General features: G+C 36.5%; 1 protein-coding gene across 2 annotated transcripts in view; it reads left to right on the top strand.

Annotated features, from left to right (window-relative positions):
* Positions 1 to 18,115, top strand: part of LOC145972727 (uncharacterized) — a 238,513-nt gene that overhangs the window by 12,526 nt on the left and 207,872 nt on the right. For both annotated transcript variants that reach the window (XM_083101588.1, XM_083101587.1), the window contains exons 2-4: positions 1,119 to 1,532; positions 2,713 to 2,784; positions 15,706 to 15,856. The gene's annotated coding sequence lies outside the window, so the exon portion shown is untranslated. The remainder of the gene's footprint in view (positions 1 to 1,118; positions 1,533 to 2,712; positions 2,785 to 15,705; positions 15,857 to 18,115) is intronic.

Genomic DNA, 18,115 nt, shown 5'->3' with positions numbered 1-18,115 from the left:
TCAGTTCGACGTGCAATCACCGAATTTCAGACACGTGTACGTCAGTAAATTGCCGTCGATACGGAAATATCGGGTGAACGCACGAATCGCGAATACATGCGTGTTGGCGTGAACGAGCGAACGTGTGTCCTCACGCGCGTGCGTTCACCTTCCGTGTTAGGATTATATATTTATATACACACGAGGGATTCGATTACACGGGTACTCGGCGCTCGCGTCGATGATGTTGAACGTTATAATTTTAGGGGATAATAAATAGCGCCGGGATTGTGTATCCTGTGCGCGCGGCGGACCTACCCGAATTCGATGTAAATATTCATGGTCGTAGTACGTGTGCATGCGTATGCACGCGCGCGAGGATTATTGTCGCGGATGAACCGTGGCGTGGCACAGCCTGCGTGTACACTGCCGGTTTTAAGCGGCCTAACATTTTTCGCGCGTTAAAACTATTGACCGGAGTGGGTGTTGTGGGGTATTCCACCCTACAAAATTGTGGCACGTTGGTGGCTCTAATGCTCACATTTTCATCCCCATCGCGTGTAATACTGATTTTCGCTTATGAGAACGCCGTTCGACGACTTGCAGATTATCTTTTTCCGCGTATATGACGCATCACCGCATGTTAATGCGATTTGTCACTATCCTCTCTCCCTCAACGCGTGAATATATATATATATTTTTTTTGCACTTGACTTTGGTTAGCTGTTTTTCGTTAATTCTTTTCTTTGCCGAAATTGTCAGAATTTTAACAATGTTGGAAAGTTGAAGTAAAAAGCTCGATGCGTATCTCCAGTTGCATTAAAACATGTGCATTTCTACAAGTGTATAAATTATTTGAATATTTTTAAAAATAATTTCTAATAATTATATATTATATTCGAGATAAGTGCCTGAAATGTCAATATAAATTAAAAATTAATTATTATTTTAATAGACACTTCTCAAATATATCTTATTGATAGACAATAATATAATATAAACATTTTTTAGCATATTAGTAAGCTATTATGATTTTTTATATCGCTCATTGTAATTGTTTAGATATTTTGCAAATGTTTCTGAGCAAAATTTATAATATTTTATCAATATTCTTTTTAATTTATAATTGTTGTCCACAGTGTTATACCTCGGATGTTGAAGGAATGAAATATCTCATTGAGACGTTGCTGGCCAATCATTGCCATCTCGATTCATCGATTGCGGTCGTCCAAGTGTGAAACGGAATATTTGCGGAACGGAGTATTCGCGAAATCTGCATAAAGTCATATATTACAAATAAATCATATATAGTTCGGAAGTGCCGTGCAAAGTGTCGCGCGTCTATTTTAATTAATTTCAATTTCGAAAGCGTACAAAGTATGTATATCGCGTGTCCGGGAATGCCGTGCGAAGTATCGCGCGCCCGGGAGTGTCGTGGACGGTTCGCGCGGTCGTATTTTCGTCAATGAGTGCAACGATAATGCAAAAGGAGCATAACCTGAGAGGACAAGGAGGAAGAGGAAAGTGTCGGACGATAAAGAAACAATCATGACGTGAGTAAAATTTATTATTTATATATCATTTTTTTATCATATTAATCACGCATTTACCTCATTTATTTACATGAGTTAAATAGTTAAGTTAATTGAGAATTAGACAAAAATATTATATATATCTTGTGAAGTTTATAATTAAGAAAAGAAAATAGGTTTTTAGATATTGTATATTTCATTAAATATCTACTTGATTAATAATTTGGCTTACATTATACAAGGTGTCCCAGAGCACTATATACAAGCGCTTGTGGGCAGTAAATTGAACAAAAAAGTTTTCGCTTTACGATTTTCACAATAATAATAGAAAAATTAAATATTAAAATCGGACGAATGAGCTCAACCGCTCGAACTATGGTCCAACGTGTCAGACATTTTGTCAGCACACGGCAAGGAGAGGGACAGCGCAGCGATGGCGGTGTAACCAATGGCAGTTCCTATTTACTTATTTTTTCTAAATAAACAAATTTAATTTTTAATAAAATCTTAAATTTCACGTTAAATATATTATTAATTTTTTTAAATAAATATATTAATATAATAATTTGTATTTATTTTATATATATATTAGATAAATGTCAATAAAAAAAGTCAATGGACAGTTGTCAATGATAAATGTTAATTGATCATTTTAAATTGAAAATTTGAAATTGAGAATTTTAAATTGAGAATTTTTTAAGAGCGAATGTATAAAATAAAATAATTGTGCAAAAAACGATTTTGATGTAATGAGTTAGAATGTCATAACAAGAGATTAATATTGATGTACAGCTTCATAAAAGTATATATGGCAAAGTAATATGAAAAATTTATAATTGAGTAATTCACATTGGTTGTGCAGAAAACTTGTCACTTTTTTTTGGAAATCTCACATCATTTATTCTCTCAACCTTAATATGCTTCTGAAGATTATGTATAGTAACAATTACGGGCAGCGAAATACAGGCTTACGAACAAATATGAATATAAATATGAGTTTTCGGTTTGTGCGCTTGCAAAATTCGCCTTTTAAACGTTTATATATATATATATATATATATATATATATATATATATGGTCTCATATTTACATCGTACATATTTACACGAATATAATATTGCTCGATTAGGATAATTTTGTATCTGATAAAATATTGTTATATCTTCCAACATTTACAATGAATTTTATTTTTTTTTTCAGATCGAAAATCGTGGCATCGATGGACAAGAGAAATTGCAACCGTTCTGGAACAACTTGTCATCGCTTGTTTAGGTAAATAATACAAATAATTTTGAAAAAAATAAAGTAGAAAAACAATGACATTTAACAGGATACTATTTAAGAGATTAATATAATAATATACATATACATATATTCGTATGGAAATATATAAATTTCACAAACACAACGAATATAATGTTTGGAGAAAGAGATATCGCGTATATATCAGATTTTTTTCAAATAATGGATACAACGAACGTGAACGTTTTCTCATATTCGCGTCCGATCGCGTGTTATTCTTACACGATATGTACCTCGATGCGGAACAGTGTATCGCGGCGTGGTAGATTCAACCAGAAATATCGCTAAGTCCACAAACGATATTCACGTGTGCGAGAAAAACAACGGGATTCGTCTCTTTGCCAAATGCTACGCATATGCACGATGAAAATGCAAATTTGGAAGGAATGTTGCATGTATATATGCGTATGTGTATGTGTACATACGTGCATGTTCACCGGGAATATATTCGACAAACGAATGATACGGTTCAAAACACGATCTGCAGTGATTCGCAAAGCATAGAGAACAGCCGTCGATAAAATACCCCGGAAATAGGATATTCTTGTCCCTCTTCGAGACTCTGTGTTATAGTAGTCAAGCTGAATAGATGGATGCACGTTTGATATACTGTCTACGTCGATCGATCACGCACCCTGTTCTACTCGTTTTGCATTCACAAACGAGCGAATGAGACAAACATATCTCGATATTCGTCAAACGACCACCGAAGTTTGCGGCCGCTCGTTCAATCTAAAAAGCCTTTGTCATTGATTTTTAACACAATTGCGCATGATTTTTATAACATTGTACATTGATGCATAATCATTACACAAAGTATCACTATTAATAGTCTAAAAATAAAAAAAGCATGTGGTTTATATTTGGATAATTTAAAAAATAATTAAATCAGAATAATGCTTTTTTTATTGAATTGATAAATATGATCAGTTTACTCTCGCGTAAGATGTCTTTTAAGATTTACTACCTCAATTTAAAGGCAACCGCACTGTTTCTCACGGGTTCTACACGCATCCGATTAATCTTGGTATCCTTAAAGTATACATAAACGAACGGCGTCGGTTGTCGTTTCAATTATTACTGAACTGCCTTCTGCCAGTCAGTCGGAAACAGCGAGCAGCCTGATTTCCCGCGCCGCGTATACCGTGCCAGGGTTTCACGGGACTGAAATTTCGACATTACGCGCGAGGTCGGTCTCGAGTAGGATATGGGCCTTGCATCGTTTATGACGGGTTTCTGATTCGGAGATGAGTGTACGTGGGACGCATAAGATAGGGTCTCACCTCGGCAAATCTGCACGTGACCTTAATACGGGTTACCGCGTCATCCGGATTCGCACGTTCCCATGTGCATCCTAAAGTCTAAACACTCCTATATGAGTCGAGGCTTTGGTCGGTGGCACTATCGCGCACACGTGGCCGCACACGTACATGTACAGCTGAGATGCAAAGATGCATATAATGCATCGATGTACGTACGAGATACATACATGCATTTTCACAAACAACTTCAGATTTAGAAGATAAACTATCGAATTATCGCAATTTTTCAAATCAAATTATATTCCCTCTGATTTTTACTTTTTAGCTCCATTTTTATTTGTCTCGATTTAAATAATTTTCTATTTTAATGCGAGCGCGCGGTACAGACGGTACCAACTCGGATTAGCAATGTATCGATCGCTTGCATATCGCGCATACTATTTCTACGAGATCTCGCTGTGATGTGTTTATCAAGGCATGGATATGCAAGTGGGCTATCTTTTTCGTGGACACGGACGAATGCTGATGCGGCGGGGCAAGATCTTTGGAATATACACGGTGGCTCGGGGGTCGCGGCCGGTTGGTCAGTCGCTGTTGTTTTATTCAAGAAGCTGAATATTGAAACGAGAACCAATACCGGCCATCCGTTTCCACACGGAGGAAAACGGATGCGCTTATATCCTCACGTTTACATAAATGCGTCCGGAAGCGGTCTATATGAGAATGCATTCGCGTCGTATCGGCCCGCCTGCTCTCGACAGGCGTCTCGTCGGCGGCAAATTATCTGCTTGGCTAATTGATCAGTCGTCTAACGCTGGCGATTACGGTGTCGCTAACGAGCATCCACCGTCTAATGAGCGTCGAGTCGTGTTATCGTTCCATACCGTTTGTAGTTAAGTATCGATATACGCGGAAACAGATAATATCTTTTATATTAAAAATTTAGATACAAAACGAGGCGTTAGAGAAAATAAAATTTTTATCATTATCATATGATAATATTTTTAGCAACGATGTAACTTGTAATAATTTTATGCATTAAATTTTGCTCTAATCGGGATCATATGACATTTGCTATCTAAAATTAGACGCGACATTTTTAGCATCTATTATCGATTTTTTCTAGTCTGCATTATTATGTTTTAATCGATAGTTTCTTGAGGATAACGGGCCATTGAAAGACTTTCTTGAAATATTTAATGGATTTATCCGATTTCCGATAACAAAAGGTCAGGATACTATATCGGACGTAACATTTTACCTCGTGCATTTATTCGCTTGGCTTAGACGATATTTTAACTACTTAATATGATTGATAGCCGAATACGTTTTTAAACACAATCCATTGAATCCATGCGTATACGTTTAATGAACTTTTTTTAAAGAATAAGAATATATAAATTAAGTTATTTTAATATACAATTTTATGAAATAAGTAATTATATATATATAATATTGGACATAAATTGTGTGAATAAAAACAGATAGATATTTTATTTCTCGAGATTTTTCCATGTGCGTGATTTTTTGTATATAACGCTATGAACACAATTGATTTCGTCATTAGCCATGATCGCTTAGTTAATTACCGATCAAATGTGGAATCGGTGAAACGCTCATCCCCGTTGACGAGGGTTTCGTAATTCCTACGACATCCTGCATTATCCTGCATTAACGGCAACAATAAGAGAACGTGCCGTCTGACAACATCATTAAAGGCTCGGTGACAACCGAGTTGTCTGAGGAATTAGGATGGCTACAGAATTTAGCGAAATGTCACAGTCGGATCGTGAATTTAAACCTTGCGAATCGTCCATTTATATCAGAAACGAATCGTCCATTTATATCAGCGTCTAAATAGATTTGTCTAAGACATAAATCTATTTTTATTATTTCGCTTATATCTAAATCTTTACGTATTCTTCTGTATCTAAATAAAAATTTTCTGAATGAATATTAACGTTCAAGGAGATTAAGTAGCCATTTTAATATTAAAAACTCTTTTTTTTTTCAACGTATCTGATGTAGAAAATGCCTTACAATAAAATGCACTTTGCATCGGTTATATTTACATTAAACTTGAAATATATTTCAAGAGAAAAATATCGTACATATATTCAAGATATTCAGACAGCTGTGACACAACACAGAAAGAGTACTTTAAAAGACACTTACGGGAACTGTATCACATATGTCAACAGCGTGGATTGAGGAATTCGCGAGGGGGATATTCCGATATAAAGGGAGATAAATAAGAGGCTAGTTATTCGAAATTCCTTTCTATCCGTGAAATTCTGAAAAAAAGAACTTTTCGATGGGACCTATAAAGTATGATTGATTGTTCGAAGTCGATTATGATATTTATATTAAGCGTCGCGGACGCGATTCCATCATCCTTTCCGCTCATCAACGGCGCGCATTATCTTGTCGCGTTTATCACATGCTTCTGTGGCCCTGTAGCGTAATGCGTAGCTTGCATGCGTTTGCGTATATATGTACTTATTACGAATATATGCGCCTTCTCATCGTTGTGTACCTACATATCTCCGTCACTCGAGAACTGTTGCGAAACGTTCCGCGTCTGAACACAATAATGTAAGTTTGAGCACGAGGGTGTAGACGTTAGAAACATATCCCTAGATACGTCCTTAGCTTGCCCCGTCAAACTTTTGGGACGAGCATCGCTTCGGACCAGAAGGTTACCGATGGTGAACAACAACTTGCGACTGATAAATTGTAAATCTATATTAAATAAATTCTAAAATAATAGATTGACAATTTTGTGTGCGCGAAAAATATTACTCGCGACGTTCGTTCGGCGAAATAATGCACAATGCGTTGCAGTAAAAGCGCTGTCTAAAAGTCATGTGCGAAGATATGACTCGCGTGCATTTTTTTTTTTTTTTTTTTTTAAAGGAAAAGCACACGCGTATGTATACATAGTTATGAATATATATTTGACAAAAGCAACGTGTGTGTTCATGGCTGCGTTTTTATACATAGTAGGTACACATGTAAAGTGAAATAAAATGCCTGGGATAAAAAAGGAAACGCGATATACACCGTTGTATCGACGAGTCCTTTTGACTTTGTCGCATCCACGGCATGCGATAAAACGCACGAGAAGGCCATTTCGATGCCAGCTACGTATACCTTTAAGTTCGTTAACGTTCAACCAACGCGACTACGTAGGACTACACTTTTGCCCGGTGTATTTTCGAGAGGCAATTTCCTTGCGATTGGTTCAGAATGGTTCCATTACACAAGGATATCGATGCGGCTGTGCGACGCGAGAGATGGAATACTGCCACTGCGCGAAATTCGATCTACAATCTGCGTTCTGTCGTCGCATACTTCCATGTGGCTCGTACAATTGGCGAGGAATACAGTAAGCGATACGAGAATATAAAGGTAATCTCTGCAAACAAACGTATTGTGTGTTAAGCGTTAATTACACATCGATCTTATTTCTTTAATCCTGTGAAATCGAGATTATTTCTAGTCAGGGAAAAAGAGATTCCAGATATCGACGAATTTATTTGTGAGCATATGCATAGAAGCGAGGTAATTTTGTCGGAATTAATTTCTGCGCTATGATACAAAAATTTCAATATCTTTGTGCCAAGAAAGTCCAGTAATAAGTAACAAGAATTTCGCGACATTGAAATTAAAGTTAGTTGATTATTTTCTTAATTATTATATCGATTCTCCACGCAATTGATGTTTCTTTGGCTATCGGTTAAATCCGTCACAATAATTTCTTGCCATTCTACGCTTAGATAAACATTAGTCGTATAATATATTAATCATAACTACTTTTTACTATAATGTAAAACAAAATAAACGCGCTGAAAACCGTTATATGTGGTTGCATTATAGCCATAATGCGAATTTATGACGTGTATACCCTGCAATATTTGCAGCAAATTTGTCATTTCGCCATGCGGTTATTACTTTCTTGTTGCTGTTGTTCGCGGCGGACAATGGCACAGTCGCCCTTAGACCAAGAAAAACGGACTTTAAACATGCTAGATTCGAAACGGGTAAACCGGATAATACGCGACTAGTGTCCGCGCAAAGATAAATGGAGAAATTATTTCTTATATATATAAAGCCTTTTAGTAAAGTGCTTATGTTGGTAACGTCTTCAGTCAACTATGCGCTTGGCTACGAGATATGAGACGTGACAGGAGCGATTAGACAATTTATGAGAATACATAATGCATGCATGCAGGATAATTTTATATATTTTGCAAAACAAGAGAATATCATATTATGCTATTTTGAGATGCTTTGCTTACAATGAGTTTTATTCTGAGATGTGCTTGAAATATACACTCTATTATTTTGGTATCATTGCAATATTTTATCGCCTAAATAATTTAAAATATTATTTTAAAGCCAAATATATTGCAAAATATATTAAATTTATATTTTTATTTTTAATCACACAATATTTATTTAATTTTGTGGCGCGGAGAATGATCAAATACTTAATTTTACAATGATGACGTAGATGATCAGTTACAACATCTAAATTGCTCGATGGATATTCGCGAGATTATTACGTATTCTCATAAATTGTCTAATCGCTCCTGTCACGTCTCGCATCACGTAGTCAAGCGCGTAGTTGACTGAAGACATTATCAACAGAAGCACTTTGCTAAAAGGCTTTTACAATTTTGCACGTGACACCGACTTTACGCAAAGTCGAGAATATGGGACCGTCTTTTACATGAGCGTCTATTACAGACGCCGCACTCGTAGTCTGGTATCGCCTTAGGAGATTGCAGGATCAACTTGAGATCTAATGGGGTCTCAACCTATCTACGTTATACTAAAGCGGATTTGTACCAGCAAATCGGTCGTCGCATCTCCTCCTATTCGTTGCACGAGCTTGATTAGAAATAATATAAAATATACATTTAGTGGCTTTATCTTTAATGTTATTAATAACAATCCGTGTAAGAAAAACTTTTGCGAAACATTATTATCGTTAAATAATAATTTTTGTCGCAAATGGATCTTTAGAAACGTGTCTCTCGAAACAAAGAATCACGATAGAGCTTGTTAAGAAAAGTTGCCGTGAACTTTGCGCGTCTAACGTCTGCAAATGAACTACGTCTGCTTCGAAAGTCTGTGACTGATAAGGCACAGTAACACAGCTATCACATTGAAAAGTTTTACTCGTCATTATTGAAAGATATCTTAATATATGATTTACTATATTTAGTTATAAATCCATACTTAATTATATGAAAAAATATCGGAAAATATATACTCGTGTGACTTGTTCGTGTGGGAATAGCTTACAAAGAAAGTAATATTCTATCATTAATGCAATCGCATTCAGTGATCAATATTGTTCAGCATTGTTTGATTAGTTTCTATAATTGAAGAACTCTCTGCATATGGACCGCCACTTACAGATAAAGTTGAAGAATCGATCCAAAAGGTCCCCACCATCCTCACACACGCAAGCGCAGCAACACTGTCGCCGTGTTTATTTTACATATTTTATGAATGTAATATATATATATATATATACATGCGCTGGCAAATGAGAAACAATTTGTTTTACTGTCAATTAATGGTAACTATTAGTTTTGCTATAGGAAATACATTGTATGAACTATTTATCTAGTGATTTCAATCATTCTACGGTGCATATTATATGTTATTTAATTTTCAAATACCATTAATTAATATAATTCCTTTTTTTAAAAATAGGTCGTTTTTATCAGCAAATTCTTCCATTTTTAGTTTTCTATCGCTTTTGAAAGATTCCATCAATGACGTACACATACACGATTATTACAAGAGAGATACATTTTTTATCAATTAACTTGGATTATTAGAAAATTATAATATCGTAAGTTATAGTATCGTTATAATATTTATTCACACAAAAATAGCAATTAATTCATTCGATTCTATCCTCTTGATTGGTACACAGAGCTTGAGAAGATCTCTTAGCAAGCCCGCTCAAAACACGGTTTGTTTCTCGCAAAATCCAGCGAATGATAAAACTTTCGTGTATATTTCTTGTAAGATGAATTGCGAGCTCATCTTTGACGAGATGTTTCGTACATATGTATATTTCGGACACAAACGTACTTATCTAGCCATCCACTTACGCTACTCGGATGTTAACGGGTCACAGTCATAAGGTATTCCGGAAACGAATGCGGATTTTCTGCAGGATCCTCGCAAATTTCTCTATTTCACGGACGATTTGCCCGCAGCGGAGGCGGGCTTTGTCGCGCACGAGTCATACTACAGCAGAGTATGTTGAAATCGACCTCCGCTAGTAGTCATCATTGTCGTCTTGTCCGTCGATTTGACTTCGCGAATTGATCCGCAACATCGTAAATAGCTCATCGTTAAGTCTTTTATTCGTGAAGCCACTCGTCGACATTGGATTTTTCTGGCTGAAGAAATACCCGCTCTCTTTCTTCGTAAGAACGGGCTTGCTAAGATCATTATTGAATCTCTGCAAGGATATGCATGATGGTAATTCCATCGATGCAATCTAGTCATTAAAGAAAATATCCTCACAATAAATTATATATTTGCTGTAAATTCTCTTTTTCAACCTTTTATTATTTGTTTGTTATGACATCGTAAAATTATATACGTTACTTATTATTTATTTGTTATTTTCTTGCAATACGATACTCATTATTTTACGAATCGATTAAATAATTGATCGATGCTCTAAACTCTAAACGATTGCGAGATCTTCTTTCATGCAAAACATTATATACTTTGCACGAAGAAAAGTCGAGAGTCATCTATCTACCAATGGCGCTGCTTTCGGTCAGCTTTAAAACTTCTTTGGTGATAGTTTGTCGAACAGCGGAGCGAACAAGCGATGCTTAAGGTTCTCTCCGTGCCAACTTCGACTTGGGAAATGCCGACAGAAAAGTAGATAAATCAATTGCTTTCCACGCGGCTTGAATACGTGCGCTTTAGTTTAACACATTTTTTTTTTCAGAGTAAAGTGCGAACTGCAAATGATTGAGCCATTAATTTTAGATGATAATTTCGAGAATGTTGTGCATTTAATAGTAATGAGCATATTTATGTCTTATAATTTTTATCTTTTTAAGGAGATTTTTTTTTATGAAGTCGTATACTGCAATTTTTTAAGGTTCAATAAGGTTTTAGATTAAATAAGAGGATTAGCTCTACTATTGAAAATTCGGATTATATGGAGTGTGACAGGAAAAAATAGGCTATAAAGTGACAAGTAATATCACTTGAGTATAGTATAATATACTTCGTATCAATGATTGCATTTTTAGATTATTCAAGAATGAAAATTAATAACAAACAAAAAGTTTATTTGATTTTGGAAAAAATTATTAATAATCTTTTTATAAAATTAAATTAAACTGATGGCGCGTTGAATTATCGAGTTTTGAACTATCCAGACACAACAATGTAATTTTGCCTTTCTCTTGTTTCTTTTTTTAATTTTCTTACCCCTCATACTTTATAGTATAAAAATTTACACAGCAATTTCTTTTTGGTTGATTAATAATCCGTAATGTTTATTGTTAAAGATACATTAATGTTTGAAGAAATAAATTTAAGTTAATCCGCAGAGGATCTCGATGCTGACGCGAAACTATCGTAATAACGAAGTATGATGTATAAAGATGTAAAACCTAGCAAAGTTCGCGAAACTGACGTTCCTGTAATTAGATTCAACGGTGCGAAAGGGCGACGAAGGGCAGCGGAAACTTGCTCCGATCCAGCTCGGTTAGTGATTATAAAATTCGCCTGCAGGCGGTACCACAAGTTCTGATCTTTCACATCTTTTACAGCACTATTTACATACATTACATTTTCCTATTCTGAATACCTTTAATAGATGTGTATTGTTTCAAATGATTTTGCGTAGATATCTCGAATGTGACCGAAAAAAAAGTATGAGCGTTAAAAATGTGAAAGCACAGCAATTGGTGATGATTTTATAAATGATTAAGATATCAAATAATGCATTTTTAAATCATGTGCAGCAATAAACAATCGCAGATTTTCTAACTGAAATAGCAGTAAATCGACGACAAAATCAACTCAAAAACCATAATAAAAACTAAATTAAGGAATTTCTCGCGGATCGTTAAATTATTAATTAAAGCGATATCCTTATCGATCGTAGCTTAAATTACTCTAGAATAAATTTCCGCGTTTATATATATCGGATGATCAAGACGAGCACACGATCTTAGTCGGCACATAAATTTATGCTAAATTATAATGATCGGATGAATTCTTATCTCGATATTCCACGTTATATCGCGGCGTACGTGCGCGGAAGCGCAGGAAGCGCTTCATGGAACGGGAGAAAAAAAGGAGTCGTTATACGTTGAATCTCCCGTGCATCGTTTGATCCCTGGCTCCGAGACGGCGATGCGGTTTACGTATAGCGGCGGTATATACGTCCGGAGAAAATGAAGGAAGTACCTTTGACGTTAATATTTCCCCGGCATCGGTGAGCACGTTCCTGTAAACCGTGAGGCATTAAAAGTAATACATAATTATTCACGGTTCATTTCGTTTTCCCATTTCCTATGTGATGTAGGCGTGTACGTGTACATACATTGCGTGGGCGTGTGCGACGAGTTCCGATCTCGCCATCACCGGCGGCTCGTGTACCAAAGAAGGACAAAGAAGTGGTACGGAGAGAAAAAGAGCAAACTGGAGGTGGGTGGATTTAGAGAGAAGGAGACGGAAAAAGGAAGGAGAGAAGGAGAGAGGGTGGCGGAGACGAGATCCGACTGTCTGCAGGCTTGTTTCTGCGCGCTTTGAGCACATGCATTCTACTCTCCCCCGCAAACTGTGAACGAGAACCAGCTGCGCGAGCGCGAGTTAACCAGCTCGCGAGTATGGCGAAAATAACGCCGTGAAAATCCGCTTAAGCGGAAACAGCCCGTCATCGTATTGATCCGTGCCGTTACCATCCCGCAGAAATGAAAGATGAAATAAAAAAAAGAAAAGAAAAGATAAAAAGAGAAGAAGAAAGGAAAAGGAAACAACAAAAAGCTCATTTCGCCGGACGCGCGGTTGAATTTATACCGGGTGGGTATGGGACGCGATGTATCGCGACAGTGGGATCTATATGGAGAATTAAACGACGGCTTACAAATGTATGTACGCAATCGAGTCTCTCTTGCACTTCCCCGGCACGTAGGTCCAATTAGCATAACTAATATCGAGTGCGACGCTGTTATACCTCTTTCTGTTATCACGTGATATAATCCGACCGATATTTTCCGCCCGGCGTATATAATCCTTTGGAGGAAACGAATTATACTTTAATTAAACAATTAGCTAATCCATTATTAATGAATATGTGCGAGTTTGATATTTTAGAAGAATGAATATGTGCGAGTCTGATATTTTAGAAGATTAAAAAAAAAAAATACTTTGACCACATATATAATAATTTCTACATCTCTATCTATTACAATATCATTGATTCTTCTTTCTCGAGAGACGTATTTATCTACTTACTATTTAAAATCTCGCTACTTAAAACATCGTCGCGAGTCTGATCGCGATTTTTTGGGCGGTTAATTATCCGCGATAAAATCCGACGTTGTAATAATACAAGCGGACATTATCGGCGCAATTTTCCGTGTTTCGTACCGCGTTGAAGTATCGCCCGTGGATGTCGTTAAGTCGAGTTATCTCGAATGCGAATAATTCCGACAACGCTCGCTACACCGTCGGATGCTGCGCCTGCATTCTCGTGCAGCACAGTGCGCACTACATTTCACTATATCTCCTGTCATAGCTCGCCGTACGTATGTATATGTACGTACCAAAATGTACGTACACGCGCGACGGTTTCATACAGCCGAAGACGAGATACACCCGGTGTATGCGCCGCGTATACGAGGCGAATATATCTTATGCTGCGGTCCGCCCACACACTATCTCAGATCGCTGCTTATGGCCAGACACGATCCTCCGTCGCACCCTTCACATTTTTCTTCCCGTAACCTTTATACTTCGTATTCTAATAAATCGCGATTTGGGTCATCGATGCGTGTCGACGTACGTTTCCCTGATATCTCGCTGCATGCATAACAAGCGCGACATACGATCGCGTTTCATTAAACAGTACGATGAAACTAATGTTATTTAACTAACGCGGAGGAAGTGCGTGTTGGATATCTTGCGTGTTTATCTAATGCGAAATAATTGTATGAATTAACATGCGCGAATACATTAAAGCTGAATTAACAGGGTATTTAATTTTTACGGATCAGCGTTATAGACGATTGTCGGGCATTAATAGCATTTACATGATTGATTAATGCCAGCTATGTCATTAATTATCTACGGGTCTATTCGCTACTATTGTCAACCTAGAGAATTGCCGATAATACTATGCCAATGTATGTAGACCTATCGCATCTACATAATTAATGAATTGTATCGTGAATCTAATTTCCCTTTTTTTTTAAAACAAATATGTAATGTAATGTGGAAGTAATGTAAATTTAAACATTATTGATTGATTTGTGACAGATACGCTGCCAAATTTAGGATACTTCTTATCGAAATGGCATAGTCTTGGAGACCACTTAAGTCCGTCATGAACCAAAGTGACATGTGTCAATGATGAATGTCATTGCTGGTACGAGGCGGACGTGCGGAACGTGAGAACGCGCACGTATTGGGAAAAGGGTATATTGTTTCTCTTAAAAATGTTGACGTATAGGGAAAAACGACGACATAGAGAAAGACTTTCAGCATTTAATTTTTTCATTCGACTTATCTTTCGCATTTATATATATACATGTTCGATTATGCCGTTTCTATAAAAAGATTTCCAACCACATAAATTTGAATCAATGAGAGTATCCCGTCTTGACGCATGTGTCAATAATAAAACGCGACGCGCGTTAATACTTTTAGCAGAAGACTCGAAAGAATTTTCTCCACCCCCGCATTATAATATATAGAAGAAACGCGAGACTCGATAGTCGGAAAAGCAGCAGCGATTTGCGACGCGCAGACACGCGCTTCGTCGTGTCACTCTTTCATTATCATTTAAATTTCCCGTCTTTGACACGTACCGGCAAGAGCGCATCCTTTTCTGGGAAAAAACACCGCCGGAAAAGGCACTCTGCCCTTTGTTGCGGACACTACCTTTTTCGAGGCATTGTAAAAGCAGTCGTGATTGGCGGGCGAGGGGGCGAAGAAGCGCGGCAAGAGGGATGGACGACGGAGGGTGGCGGCGCATCTAAGGGTGACACGCATGCGCGCGTCGAAGGGTTGGTCGCGCTGAACAGCCGTGGCCGCCGTCGCCGTCGAGGAACGTCGTCGGCAGTCGGCATCGGCGAGCCGCGATTCGTACGTCGTCGTCGCTTTTCCGGCTCTCGCGCGGTTCCCGGCGTCACCGGCGAGCCAAGCGTTTCTTACGCGGCCGAGTAAAAAAAATTCAAGTCGCTCCTCTCCCCTTTTCGCATAGCAAGTCGACGACAGCACGAGAGCGACAGCGCGCCGCGTGCGCTCGAAAATTGCGCCCATTTGTCTATATAAAGTCGCATTGTTCGTGGTTTCGCGCGTCCCAGGTGTGGTGAGTGAAAACGGATTTTTGTGATAGGACCTTCCAACGCGCGGACGATAGGCGCACACACCACGACCGATCCGATCCGGCGCACAACGGCCCTTCGGCCCTTCATCCCCCGAGCGAGCAGAATTCGTGACTAATCGGCGAGGCGAGTGGAGCTGGAGCATGTAACGGAGCGGATGGGGTGAGTAGTAGTCATTCTGTCGCGCTATCACGGTAACGCGGACCGTGCCGCTTTTGCGGCCGGTAATTGTTACTCAATACGTTGCGGTCGCAACGCGGAAAGAGCACCACCACTGACAAATTTCGAATTTACACACTGCTGACAACGATGACAATTTTGTATCGGCAATAGTCGAATCTCCTTAGCAGAATGTGCATGTCAGCAATGTTTCTTCGAAACGTTAAAATGTATTTCGATATTTGTCATGGTATAAACACACAGCTGATTAAGCAGATTTATCATTTAATTCTTAATATTATTCAAAAGTAAAAGTTAGAATTCCCGATAATCAAACTCAATGTTAAATATGCAGTGAAAATATAAACTTTTTATTGATCTTTATCCGTCTTTTTTGTAGCGAAAACAATAGTTACATTCTTGAATAAATGTAAAAGTAGATTTGCAACGGAAAATCTAATGAAAAAAAGTTTAGCACTAAACTTAGAAAGTCGAAGAACAAACTTCATACTATATAACATCCAAGTAAATATTGAAAGTTTAAATCGATCGATAAAAAGACTATTTATATAAGTTAATAGTTATTTATTAGTAGTTATTAATTTATTAATAGTTATTTATCAGTTATTTATTATAATATTTTTTGTATGTGTTTGAAGTATAATTTTCATATTTTTATGACACTTTAAATACATACATATATATACATATATATATGTATGTATTTAATATATATATATATATATATATATATATATATGAATGAATGACAATATCAAACAATTTTATACAAAAACGTGATAATTGTATCATGTCATATCAATTATTACATATGAAAACGAGAGATTCATGTTTTTGACAATAAAATTAAATTTATATTTTCTAGAATAATATATTTTTCTTTAATATAATCTATGAAAATTGAGAGAACGTTAAATGTTTTTAAATAGCACATTGTGTTATGCTATTTTCTTGTATAAATAAAAATATGACGAAACATTTCTCACGTAAAAGTTTAGCATCCGTGGTTATTATATGAATAATAATTTTTGAAAATAAAAATTTCGTATATATATATTTTTTTTTTTCGGTGTTTATATAAAATTTGTTATTTTTGTTATAGATATATTTTTCCTCTAAACTAATTCTTGCATGTTTTAATCTTATTCTCAATAAAGCTGGAGGAAAATTGAATTTTTGAAATAAAAAATATCGTATATTAATATTTGCTATTTTTCGCATATGTATAACAATATTGAAAAACTTTTTTGTAAAAATCTGGTTTTGCTCTTTTGCACATTCGAATTTAAAGCATTCATATTTTCAGTGATGCTTTATAAATTACATTTTAATTTTTAATAGTTTTTCTACAAAAAAATACAATATATTTTTTAAATTTTTACCAGGCTAGTAATATTTTTTTTATTTTAATCTTATATTAATATTACCAGGAAACGTTGAATTTTTCTTACAAAAGGCGTAATACATTAATGTTACGATTAGCAATATCCAGGAAATTTTCAAAGATAATCGTGTTATGTCATTATATGGATTGCTATATTCGAATACAAGAGGTTCATGTTTTTGGCGATGTTGGCACTCCATATTGCCCACATGTTCGATCGCTAGGAGTATAATAGGTCGCGAAATATAATCGGACTGCGGCATCGGTATGACCGCCGTTTGCAGTTTGTAATATACTGGCAGTACAATACGGTGTTTCTCAAAACTTTGAAGTGGGCTGCGGTTGCAGTTGAATTGCTTCATTAGATCTTACTTGTACGGGGGTTAAGACCGTCCCAATATTACTATTCCGTGCGTTACAGCCGATTCCGCAGTGTGAATTCGCACATCGAATTAGCTGAATTTCCAACGCGAATGCGGAATAGTAACTTCATCTCTAGTCATTGGGAAATCTTCTGGATGATATATGAAACGCGAGCAGCCTTAAAAATTCCAAATGCGCTGTATGATTACAAAAATAATAGAATTATTTCGCGAAAAATATATTCAAAATTTTTATCAATCACAACATATATGAGAAATATCAAGTTTTCTTTTACTTCTTTTTAATTATTGTGTCAAAGAGGAGGATACACATGTAATAATAAGGAAATATATAATCATGCGAATTTGAAGGCATGATTTCTTTTTCGAGTGCAATGGATAAGGTTTAACAAATCGTGGTTGTTTAAATATGTAAAGACAGACTGTGCGTGAACAGTGCCGATTGAGAGAACTTTTTTCATTCATTCTTTTTCG

This window comes from Camponotus vicinus, unplaced genomic scaffold (genome assembly GCF_025532165.1).
Source record: "Camponotus vicinus isolate PSW18456_S1 unplaced genomic scaffold, iyCamVici1.0 SCAF_6, whole genome shotgun sequence".
Classification (NCBI taxonomy): domain Eukaryota; kingdom Metazoa; phylum Arthropoda; class Insecta; order Hymenoptera; family Formicidae; genus Camponotus; species Camponotus vicinus.
Note: the sequence above shows the minus strand (reverse complement) of the source record. Positions and strands in the feature narration are given on the sequence as shown.